This window comes from Ascaphus truei, chromosome 9 (assembly GCF_040206685.1).
Source record: "Ascaphus truei isolate aAscTru1 chromosome 9, aAscTru1.hap1, whole genome shotgun sequence".
Lineage (NCBI taxonomy): Eukaryota > Metazoa > Chordata > Amphibia > Anura > Ascaphidae > Ascaphus > Ascaphus truei.
This window is the reverse complement of record NC_134491.1, coordinates 18,699,073-18,712,301: the sequence shown is the minus strand read 5'-3', so window position 1 is coordinate 18,712,301 and position 13,229 is coordinate 18,699,073. Positions and strand designations below refer to the sequence as shown.

At 44.3% G+C, this 13,229-nt stretch overlaps 1 protein-coding gene across 4 annotated transcripts in view; it reads right to left on the bottom strand.

Moving 5' to 3' along the window:
* FUT8 (fucosyltransferase 8) overlaps nt 1-12,922 on the bottom strand; it is a 133,259-nt gene extending 120,337 nt beyond the window's left edge. For 2 of the 4 annotated variants that reach the window (XM_075613528.1, XM_075613532.1), the window contains exon 1: nt 12,680-12,921. The gene's annotated coding sequence lies outside the window, so the exon portion shown is untranslated. Of the gene's footprint in view, nt 1-12,679 lie in introns of all 4 variants that reach the window. The other 2 variants (XM_075613534.1, XM_075613535.1) reach the window with 2 other exon arrangements.
* Between the last annotated feature and the right edge of the window lie 307 nt (nt 12,923-13,229).

Below are 13,229 nucleotides of genomic sequence, written 5' to 3'. Positions count from 1 at the left end.
AAGGAAGCTTCAATATACATGTATGCAGATGACACAATCCTATATGCACACAGACATAGCCTCTCTGACCTTGAACACATACTTCAGTCTGACTTTTTGAGACTCGAAAACTGGATTTCCCAAAACAAACATTTTTTAAACACTGACAAGACTGTAACAATGGTATTTGGGACCAAGACTACATTTTTAAAGCTTCCATTGACGGAGCTCCAGATCAGAACCAACGCTAACACCACCCTAACTCCTGTTATTAGTTTTAAATACCTGGGCATATGGTTTGACTCCCACTTATCATTCGGGAAGCACATTGATGCCCTGACATCCAAAACCTATGCCAAACTAGGTGTACTTTACAGGAGCAAATCCTCCCTACTGTAAGTCTGCTGGTCTGAAAGCGTATCGCACAACAGATGTTAATGCCAATTATCGACTATGGAGACATAGTATATGGCTCAGCACCCCAAACTCACCTTGTCAAACTTGACACCCTCTACAATTCAATATGCCGTTTTGTTCTCCAATGCAACTTCCACACACATCACTGCGAAATGCTCAAAGAACTAGATTGGTCATCACTTGAGTCTAGGCGCAAAGTTCACCTTTCCTATCTTGCCTTCAAATACTTTCTGGGCAAGCTACCCAGCTATCTGAACAAGCTCCTCACCCCTACCACATGCAGCACTTATCACCTGAGATCAGACTCCAAGAGACTGTACATGGTCCCAAGGCTCAACAAAGTATCTGGCCGCTCTTCCTTCTCTTACCGTGCACCCCAAAACTGGAACAACCTACCGGAGACTCTCACATCAACCACCAGTTTAAATTCTTTCAAAACTAAGGCTGTCTCACATTTTAATCTGGTCTGTAACTGTTACATAAGCCTATAATATATTTTTTCTATAACTGTGCATGCAATGTCTTGTATATAATGTGTACCCTGTTCACTTATGTAACTGTATTTGTAACCATGTATTATTATTTGTCTTAGCTCTATGCCCAGGACAGTTAAAAATGAGAGGTAACTCAACGTATTACTTCCTGGTAAAATATTTTATAAATAAATAAATAAAAAATAAAAATCAGTGGCGGTGAGCGTTGGATAACACATTCCGGCTTTGAAAAACAGCCCATAGGGTTGCATTGTAAAGCATTGGATATGCCATTCGTTGTAAAGTGAAACGTTGGATCGCGAGGACTACCTGTAACCAGGATTACAACGTTCGCCAGATACAATTTGAGACTGAAAAGCCATTCAATACTCCCAGGATACCCAAAAAGATGAAGGTTTCAACTTAAGGTGGATTCCATTTACAGACCAAGCAATATCCTACATGTTTGACTTGTTTTTTTATAAATAAATTAATTCTGTACTATGAGAAAATACTTGTACCATTTTTTTTAAACAACTCTGAATTACATTTTTTATGTACTATACTGTAATAAGCATTATTTGTTTCTATAGCAACCATTTACAAAGTCACATCCCCTTCCTCTTCTGAAACAGGCTCTGGCACACCCCTTTTTGAGCCCTGCCCTCTCTCTAGCAGTGCACCAATTGTATCTAGTGACTGCCTGGTCACAAGATCTTCCCCACAGACCTTTGCATCTTTGGTCCTCTTCTGCTGCACTGACAGCCATTTAGTGAACCCCAGAGCCGAATCTTCGCCGATCAATCACAGGAGAACGGATCGATCGGCAAATTAGCTAATTACTTATCATTGTGTGGATTGTATTGGTGCACATATTAAAGGGAAAAAATAATAATAAATAAATGGCAGCTTGGACTGCTGCTTTAAGAAACAAATGGCAGCTTATCTGGAATGCAACTTTATTTGTTTACCTGTGAAAGCCGATACTGGCAAGCAAATAAGAACGTGTGATTCATCTGGGCTCCTGAAAATATGCTTCCCCGTGATAATATAGCAAAAGCGAAACACGGAGAACATGAAAGCGGTTTTAAAAGAGGAAATGCGTGTTCAGAACTTAGCAGTAGCTGCTTTTTAAATGGCCTTCGAGGATCCTTGTGACAAGTGCAAATGTCCTGTACTGAGCATGCACACGGCGAGTTATCAATCACCTTCAAAAGGAGGAACGCTATCTTCAAACTTCAGGCGAAGACTTCGGATGCAGTCCCATCTTGGACCACATGTAATTACAGCGGATGTCCCACTAAAGATCAAGGTTAACTAAAGGTTGCATCCTTAATGTGGGTTAGTGCCAATGCTATTCATATTCTGAAATATTTTTCTGTGGTGACCATATGCTTTGGTGGGTGTTCACAGTCTTTAGCTGATCAGAACAAGAATTTGTATTTTTTTCAGTTCTACGTGTTTGAAGTAATTATGATGCCGTCATCATCCAAACTCACAGACATGAATGACAAGTAGTATGTGATGAGCATAGATTGGATCTTTATAACCAAGACAATTACATTGGTAAAAATGTTTCTGTGGGTTGGTACGTGGGATTGCTATGATTAGCACATAGCTGGGATTACAGTGAAGAGGCAGATTTGGGGGATGTGGAAAGCCATAAAAAAAAAGGTACACTCCCTGCTACTATGCAAAAAAAAAACCACAACAATGTAACTATCTTCCTTAACTACTTAGGGGGCCTGTGACATAGCTGCCACGTCATCACGTCCAGCACGCCAGGGGCCACATGACCATCCAGGAGTGGCCGACTCCTGTCCTCAAGGGCCACCAACAGGCCAGGTATTGGGGATAGCCTGCTTCAGCACAGGTGGCTCAGTCATCGAGGAATGGAGTTGGCCACTCCTGACATAGTAGCTACACTATGAGCTTTTTGCTGGTTATCTAGGCGAGACCGCACTCCTACAGAACGCCAACGCGATCCCGCCAGACGAGAAATGGAAGAGACTCCTTCCGTTCGCATCTGTGACGCTGCAGTCATGTGATCGCCATGTGCCATGGGGAGGAGTACCATCCCCCTACAGGGGAAATAAAATGGCGGTTGACATCTTCCATGCCATTCGAACCAACAGAAACGTACAACATTATCCGTCGCTGCTTACTATTGGCCCGCGTAACCCAGGGGGGAGAATCAAGATACCAGGAAGTATCTGAGCTACTTTCACCGGTCAGTATCTCCTGGACCAGGGGGGCGCAAACTTTTTTTCCTGCACCACCCTGCCGGCGGTCACCTCACCCCCGCTCCAGCGTCAGCGTCATGACGTCACGTTGCCATAGCATCTTGACGTCACATAACCTTGCGGCGTCATTTGACGACACGTTGCCATGGCTACGCGTGTGGAGCCAAGGTAAGTAAAGGTTTAATTTAAGGGCCTCTGTAAACCGCGCACCCCCTCCCCCCCCCCCGCAGGCAGTCTCGCCTCCCAGTTTGCGCACCGCTGTCCACGAAGCAGAGATTGGTGCTGTTCAGTTCCGCCCCCCCCCCCCCCCCCTGCTCGCTCATCCTGGTAATACAAAAATAATTACTTCTTCTATAAAGCAAATATTTGGCTGTTTTGGTTTGTTTGGAAATGATAAGGTTTCTCCTGCCATCCAAGTGTTTTACTCCCCTCATTCGCTGTGAGGGGGCTGATAAAGGGGAGTTCGACCAGGGGTACCCAACTACAGTCCGTAAGAGCAACTAACAGGTCTTTAGGATATCCCTGCTTCAGCACTGGTGGCTCAAAGACTGAGCCACCTGTGCTGAAGCAGGGATATCCTAAAGACCTGACCTGTTAGTAGCTCTGAGGACTGGAGTTGACTGCTAGACTCTGCCTGTGCAAGCTCTTGATAAACCCACAGCGACATGAGAAAAGGAAGCAGCTGGAGGAAATGAATCTTCCCAAACCTCTGCTCAGCGAGTTTACAAACCAACTTTAAGAACTAGTTTCAAAACACTTACAAGGGTCGGGGCTTCTGGTAACATATTTGTCAAGGCCCCAGGATCGCTTCACCTCACCAGGAAGCAGATTCCATGCAGACGTCAGTGTGTCTCATCAGAGAACCTGTCTTAACCTGGGCTTCCTAGATAAGATGATTTTAACTCCAATTATAGCAAACAACAGAAGGGGCTTAGCGGTCATTTTAATGTAGGCCTCCTTTACTGGGCATCAAATACGCGGTTTAAAAAGTCAACAGGCAAAGGTTAAATCAGACACCCTAATGGCCTAATCTACGGTTAGGAGAAGGCGGAACTTCACCTTTAAGGAAGCAAATTATACAGCTCAACCCCCTTATAACGCTGTGCTTCGGGTCCAAAGAATCACATCGCATTATAAGCGGATCGCGTTAGAAATAATGTACAATTGTATGTATTGTACAATAACGTATTTAAGAAACCAATAATCGTGTTGTAAAGTATTCATAAATTGGAAAATTGGGAGCCATGCTTGCATCGCGTTATAAGCGGATTCGCGTTGTAACGGATCGTGTTATAACGGGGTTGAGCTGTATTATTAAGTGGCTTTTGTGAGCCAAGCAGGATTGTACTTTTAAACTCTGATTCCATGGGCACAGAGGTTTTGAACCAGTCTGAACATATGTTGCAAACCACAGACTTCCTGATCATGTCAGGTGAGTAATCTGCTGAGCCCTGGAGAAGGCCGTTCTGAGACCATCTGCACCACCATTTCTAAAACAGACACACACACACACACAATTTGACAGCAGATAAGAAACGCTCCGCCCTCCCAGTCCACCCACTTTCCTCTCTGCTGTAAAACCCACAGAGCCTTTTGCACCCCGGGCTCTCATTCATATTTAGAATAACCTTCCGTCTATCCCAAGATTATTTTCATTGCATTATTGTGTTCAACCTCTACCACGTCGGCAGGGAGACTGCTCCATGACGCCAACATGATTTGCACAATCATTTGTAAAGTTCGTTTGTAAACACGCTCACCTGACACCTGGGAGGGGGGTGATTACTTCTGTCGGATGTCACCGTGTGTACAACAAGAGTTTGCACAGGCAGACACTCCCTGCCTCCCTCCCCTTATCGGCTCTCTGATAAGGACAGTGTGGGATAAAGGTAAACACACTTCATTGTCAAAAACACGTCCTCATTCAGATGTAATGTTTCAAAGAAACAAAACCCAACATCTTTGCTATTAGCATGGTTAGATTATTATAAGGATATCAATCATTGGGCAGGCAAGAGTATAGCTCAATAAGTATCTGATAAGAATGAATGATATGGCAAGAGACAAGCACACACTTTCTAAATGGCTGACACTATAATAAATTGTATTATATTCTTTTAATTATATTAAAATACTTCTTTTCTCCCCCTCTAAATAGTGTAAATCGCCTACATTTAACCCACCAAACACGCCACAGCCATTAATTCACTAGTCATAGGAGGGAGTGACCCTAAAAATGTGAGAAGACTATTAGTGGATCCTACAATATACAGGTAATTACAATGCCATTATTCGCCTGAGGCGACAAAGAATAATATATGTGTGTGAGATTGCAGATGTTCTGGAGAAAATAAAACACTTTCATTTTTCACTTCAATAAGTAAAAGTTTTACCTCAAGGGAGTTACTAAGTTACTAATTATTTTTCTAAGGAAGCCAATTTAATTAATGGGAATCATTTGGTGGTGGGGGGGAGGGGGGGGTTGGCCCGCTAAATAGAACTGCCCCTGTAATAAACTTGTTTTCCTCGCCCTGCTTAACGGAGAATTGCTTCCTTGATGATCCTTGGCTTCAGATAATCTGCAAAGATGGTTCTTTAATCACAGCTGGCAGAAGTCTTCCACATCCGGGAGGAGTTAAGAGAAGCGGTAATCATTTCATCCTCGCCCTTTTGCTGGATGTTCGGAGCGAAACGTGGCCTTATAATCTTACACCGAAATGCGACGCCAAATATTTCTCCAATGGAGTTGTGACGTGACCGGGCCTTGTCCAAACACAAGAAGAGATTAATATATGTTGGAGCTAGTAGTGTATATACTACAACAGGAGTGGCCAACTCCAGTCCTCAAAAGCTACCAACAGGCCAGGTTTTCAGGATATCCCTGCTTCAGCACAGGTGGCTCAGTTGAAGACTGTGCCACCTGTGCTGAAGTATGGATATCCTGAAAACCTGGCCTGTTGGTAGCTCAAGGACTGTACAGTACTACACTCTACAGCTAGTAGAAATATATCATGTAGTGTGTATGTGTGCGTACACACACACACACACAATAACTAGATCCTTGTGCATTTCCTTATCTTACCTGCCATACTTCTGACCTCATGCTAAGGCAACCTGTTAATCTGTAAGAGCCTGCACTACCACCTAAGTGACACATTTGACATTCACGTTCAATAAGGTGCATTATATTACATTTTTAAAAGGACTCTTGTATATCAAAAGCCTCTCCCTTCAGCATTCCTCTCAGAGTGGCCAGCTCTGGGTTTGTGTAATGACACTGCTATAAAAGATAGATATGCTTACAGGAAAGGGTGTGACGGTGCTGGGAAGGGAGAGAGATGGTCCCAATAATGCACACTGTATAGTCTTTATTCTGAGATTGTCAGTCTCTTATACATATAAATCAGTCAAGAATAACAAGACAGATTGAAGGTAAGAAAGGATTTCATTTTAAAAAAGCTGATTTTGACAGCGGCAAAGAATGAATGAACCTTTATGATCAATAAACTTCTGCTTGCGGAGTGAGAACTCGGGTCAGCGATTCGCAAACTTTTTAAGCTTTGCTTTAACACATTTTGACCCCCATACATGGAGGATAAGAGCCGAGTCCCTAAAACAAATCCTATTCAATAAAATAAGGACTCCACATAGTAGAATATATCAATACGATCATTTGTGAAGGGACACTACATTTTCTCTCTCACTCCCACTCCATACCATTACTCTTCATGTAGCTTTCCAAAGGAGCCAGGACCCGAGGCATAGCCATGCCCTGCCCAGTGGGCACCTATAGACACCAGCAGAGCCAGCCATCAGCCCAACCGCTGGGCATGTCTCTGCCTCTCTCCACCTCATCCCCCAAACTGGGATCCTTCACTGGGCATGGTGAGTGTGTGTGTAGGAGTCAGAGGTAGCATACCAGGTGCCGAGTGTCGTACTCCTGCAATAAACTTTGGGGTGCCAATCCCCACTAAACCCAGGAAGATCGCACCTCCAAGTGCGGCCACGAGATCCGCAGCAGATCGCCAGTAGCAGGGAGGGCCCTGTGATTGTTTTGGGGGAAAGGGGGATCTTGCCCAACTCTGTCCTATAGCATAGCTTCAAGATATTGTAAAGTAATGAAAGAAATATTAAAATAAAATACTATTCTTCAACAATCTGCAAGCATTAACAACATCTGTACCATGTACATGACCCAAGATCAAAAGGGAGTTTCAGTGTGGCAAAACAGCTTATCTGCAATAAAATTAGGAGGAGAAGATAACGCCAAAGCCTGAAAGATCCAAGCGGAAGAGCTCTGCTCTGCGCCCAATTATACATCACCCCACATGTATATTTCTCTTTAAAAAGTCTCTTGGGCCGCCTCAAAGGAAAGAAAACATTTGATTGACAAATCCTTCCCCGTACAGAGGCCCTCAAAAAGACAAAACCAAGCAGAGGTTTGCGTTAAATATGGTTACAGAATCCAATGACATCTTTACCTTCTTTAGAAAATGTTTTTTTTGGACAGTTAGCAGTGACTGGAGCTTACCGGGGTGGCAATAAATCTGATGACTTGAAGTTATCACACAATGACAAAAAAACCCTTTAAGAATTCCCACTGGAAACAAAAAAAAAACCTTGTCGACTTTCAAAAACATTTTACAAATACTGCCACCTGTCTGATATTCCCTCTCTAAAGCTGCCAATCTGTGTGTGTGTGTGTGTGTGTGTGACATGCTGGATGTGTGTGTGTGTGTGTGTGTGTGTGTGTGTGTGTGTGTGTGTGTGTGTGTGTGTGTGTGTGTGTGTGTGTGTGTGTGTGTGTGTGTGTGTGTGTGTGTGTGACATGCTGGATGTGTGTGTGTGTGTGTGTGTGTGTGTGTGTGTGTGTGTGTGTGTGTGTGTGTGTGTGTGTGTGTGTGTCATGCTGGATGTGTGTGTGTGTGTGTGTGTGTCATGCTGGATGTGTGTGTCATGCTGGATGTGTGTGTCATGCTGGTTGTGTGTGTGTGTGTGTGTGTGTGTGTGTGTGTGTGTGTGTGTGTGTGTGTGTGTGTGTGTGTGTGTGTGTGTGTGATATATATATATATATATATATTTTTTTTTAAGCAGGGGTTCTTCAGGGCTGAATCCCATTAATTTCAGCTCCAGGGACCCCCGCTTCCGGAGATACTAACATCCGTAGTGGGTGCCGATAGCCACTACAGCGTTCACATAATGGCCGCTTTTCAAAGCTCCCAGGCCCTGTGGGCCAATAGGAAGCTGTGATGTCACTCGTGGCGGCTTCCTATTAGCCCATGTGACGGGGGAAGTTTAAACTGCAGAAAACTAGGAAGAGATACCAGCACCCACTTCAGGGGTACGCATCTCTGGAAGCATGGGGTCCCCGGATTCAGCTCCGGCCACCCCCTGCCTCAAAACTGTATCACAAAATGTAATTAGAAGAACAAACGGCTTGGATTGCTCCTTTAAAAAGAGGAAAGAGATCAAAAAGAAACATTTCATTTGGGAAATCTTCTCTCTAAAATCCCCCCAAAAACACATTCCATGTGAGCTTTGTGTTTTAACCTCTGCAGTACTGGCTCCATGGGTGGGATGATACAAGAGCTGCACAGATTATCTAACCCAGGGGTTCTTAACTCTAGTCCTCAAACCCCCCTCCCCCCTCCCCACCAGGTCAGGTTTTCAGGATATCCCTGCGTCGGCACAAGTGGCTCAATCAGTCCCTGCTTCAGCACAGGTGGCTCAGTCTATGACTCAGCCAATGACTCAGCCACCTGCGCTGAAGCTGGGATATCCTTAAAACCTGACCCCAGGGGGGTCCTGAGGATTGGAGTTGAGCACCTTTGAACTAACCCAAGAGAGTATACAATTATTGTAACACAAGTTACGTATCCAAGGACGCAACCATACGTTCAGATCGCTGTATCAGTCAAGGTGTCGATAAATCATCGCTAACATGACCTACATATTGTCTGTGCCCTGTCGTAATTAGGGCTCACGATACCAACCTCTTAAATATATACATGTATTCAAATGCATTACGGGTTACAATAACATGCAGGCACTGAAATATATACAAACTAGAACACGGTGTTGTTTATTTCAAACAGGACATAGTGCGGTATAAATACAAATGTACAACCATGCCTTGTATGCTTTTGCCATCTGAACTCCCTTAGCCATCTAATAAATCAGATTCTGGTGCAGGGTGCATTTTAAATCCAATGTTACCACTAACAAAAAAATAAATGAATAAAATAAAATAAGGTAGAAAACTCAACTCCTCCAATTAATAATAATGCTCACTTTTCCAAATCCAGGATGGGCTAATTGCTTGCCAAGAAAAACAAAAAACAAAAAAAGGTGTAACGATAAACGTTAAAGTCATTGGGTTATCAAAGCCACTGCAGATCAGGACATCAAGGACAAAAAAAACAGAAAGCAGATTATGCTTAACCTAAAAGCCCAACCTGCTAAAGAAAAGACAAGGCAGCAACATTTATGAACTGCTAATAAACATCACGATTCAGCTCAAGATTGGATACACATAAGCAGTATGTTGATACCAGGTTGTGTTGATGATTGGTGCAAGGCAATCAAAAGGGGTGTCCAACTCCGTCCTCAAGGGCCACCAACAGGGCAGGTTTTATGGATATCCCTGCTTCAGCACAGGTGGCTCAGTCAAAGACTGAGCCACCTGTGCTGAAGCACTGAGTCACTGACAGAGCTACCTGTACTGAAGCATCCATCAAACCTGGCCTATTGGTGGCTCGAGGACGGAGTTGGACACCCCTGTTAAATGGAAGCCTAAACTGCATCCAGCGAAACCTGAAACAGTCTGTTACTGCGGAGAACATAAGGCTTCTCTCCTTTCAACATTCAAACCGTGCTATGAACTAGCAATCTCTCTGTCATTTCAGCTGTCACTGTCCAAGGCTATAAAACAATGCAGCATTTTAAATTGCTATATCTGAGTAGCAAAATTGGTAAGCTAACGCACTTTACATGTGCTGCTGTTACCTTCATTAATTAAGGGGTTAAAAGTCAAACTAGAATTACTGGCCTAAGACAACCTGCATCCTCCCAGTATTTCTAATTCAAACACCCAGTTTCTATATTAGAATGGGGCAAATTGTTTAAGTGAGGGGGAGATATTGCACTAGGATACCCAAGTGAGGGGGAGATATTGCACTAGGATACCCAAGTGCGGGGAGAGATATTGCACTAGGATACCCGGGTGAGGGGGGAGATATTGCACTAGGATACCCAAGTGCGGGGGGAGATATTGCACTAGGATACCCGGGTGAGGGGGGAGATATTGCACTAGGATACCCAAGTGCGGGGGGAGATATTGCACTAGGATACCCGGGTGAGGGGGGAGATATTGCACTAGGATACCCAAGTGAGGGGGGAGATATTGCACTAGGATACCCAAGTGAGGGGGAGATATTGCACTAGGATACCCAGGTGAGGGTGAGATATTGCACTATGATACCCAAGTGAGGGTGGAGATATTGCACTAGGATACCCAAGTGAGGGGGAGATATTGCACTAGGATACCCAAGTGCGGGGGGAGATATTGCACTAGGATACCCGGGTGAGGGGGGAGATATTGCACTAGGATACCCAAGTGCAGGGGGAGATATTGCACTAGGATACCCGGGTGAGGGGGGAGATATTGCACTAGGATACCCAAGTGCGGGGGGAGATATTGCACTAGGATACCCGGGTGAGGGGGGAGATATTGCACTAGGATACCCAAGTGCGGGGGGAGATATTGCACTAGGATACCCGGGTGAGGGGGGAGATATTGCACTAGGATACCCAAGTGAGGGGGGAGATATTGCACTAGGATACCCAAGTGAGGGGGAGATATTGCACTAGGATACCCAGGTGAGGGTGAGATATTGCACTAGGATACCCAAGTGAGGGGGGAGATATTGCACTAGGATACCCAAGTGAGGGGGGAGATATTGTACTAGGATACCCAAGTGAGGGGGAGATATTGCACTAGGATACCCAAGTGAGGGGGAGATATTGCACTAGGATACCCAAGTGAGGGGGAGATATTGCACTAGGATACCCGGGCGAGATATTGCACTAGGATACCCAGGTGAGAGGGAGATATTGCACTAGGATACCCAAGTGAGGGGGAGATATTGCACTAGGATACCCAGGTGAGGGGGAGATATTGCACTAGGATACCCAAGTGAGTGGGAGATATTGCACTAGGATACCCAAGTGAGGGGGAGATATTGTGGCATAACAGTATCAAGCAGTTGCAAAATCTAAGACAGAACAAGTAGGATTCTGATATATTTACATCTATACAGATATAAAAGGGAGCTATATTTGGTAGTCCCAGATCACATATTCAGTGAGCATTTAAAGTAATGAGTTATCAGTGACAGCAGAATAATATCTTTTCATAACAAAGGGTGTCAGATGCTCTTAGATCACAGAGTATCAAGTTATGAGATCATATAGCAGGTAAAATACTTTAAGTTCACACAGGGTATTCTGCGATCATATAAATCATATTCTGTTATTACAAAGGTTGTCACATATACGGCAATAGATGAACAGGGTAGATAGTCTGATTATACAGCATGTTGGATACATCAGATACTCCCAAACAGAACATGATCAAGCAACACGTTATATACCTGGGGCAGCAGACACACCGACCACACAGTATGTTATCATACAGCGAGTTCAATAACGGGTCATATACAGTATGTTATCACACAACACATTATATAGCAGGTCACATATCCCAATCATACAACACACTATTTACCTAGGGCAGATAGCACTATCATATAGCAGGTCACATATTCAACACCCCAGATATTGTGATCACACTGTTATTACTAGATCAAATAGATTACATTTGTGGCCATGTAATGTGATCACATAACGCAGACATTTAAGGAGTTATTTATGACGCCGTTAGTGCCAAATTGGGGCAGTAACGCATGGAAACTTCGATTGAAATCAATGTGCCTCGATCGGCACTATCACAGTTTAATAAATAGCTTTCTTTGTAATTATAGAGCAGGTCAGCTAGTGTTATCACCCACATTAAATATTCTGTGACCATCATATTCTGTGATAACCATGGCAGATCACACACTCCTACAGGTCTTAACAAATCATTCATGCATACAGATACAGCAGACCCCACATCCATACAGGATCATATCAAGTCATACACACTTTATACACACAGTTCAAAGATATATATATATATATATATATATATATATATATATATCACACAAATAGCAAGTCACTCATATATACAGATAACTATATACAGATAACTATATATATATATATGCCATACATATCACAGCAGATGCCGTATACACAAATATTCCATATACAGTACATGGAGACTCCATACACACACACATATTTGATAAACACAGATCACACATACACATCTGACACACATATATACATACAGTACACACATACAGGATACACACACATCGCCATCCAACACATACATACGTGATACACACATACACACACGTGATACACCCCCCCCCCCCCCTCTCTCTCCCTGTCACATACCGGCAGTTCCCCGCCCCGGTTACAGATGGTGAGGGGATCTCCCGAGGGATGTGACTCCCTGACCCCGGTGGAGGAGTGTCCCGGTGTGTGCCAGTGCTGAGCCCCGAGAAGCGGCGGCGGGCACACTGTATAACGTGCGGGGAGGAGAGAGGGAGCAGCGGCAGCGGGCGGGTGCGGACACTGTGTGATGTGCGGGGAGGAGAGAGGGGGCAGCGGCAGCGGGCGGGGAGCTGGGGGGAGCGCACTGCGCACGCGCATACTGTCACTGTGCGGGATCATACAGCAACGGGGGCATCTGCTGTGAGAGCTACGGAGGGGTGGGGGGGACAAAATCAGCCAGTGTGAGGTGTGATATTAACCCCTTTCGCGAGAGGACAGTAGATTATGGCAGTGTGATGATTGAGGGGTGACATAGTACCACTGCTTTTTATTTATAGGCCTGCGGTACCACTGCTTCTTATTTATAGGGCTGTAATCCCGCTATTTTTTTATTTATAGACCTGCAGTACCACTGCTAATGACAGTTATATGTTTAATGGGTTAACCCAGG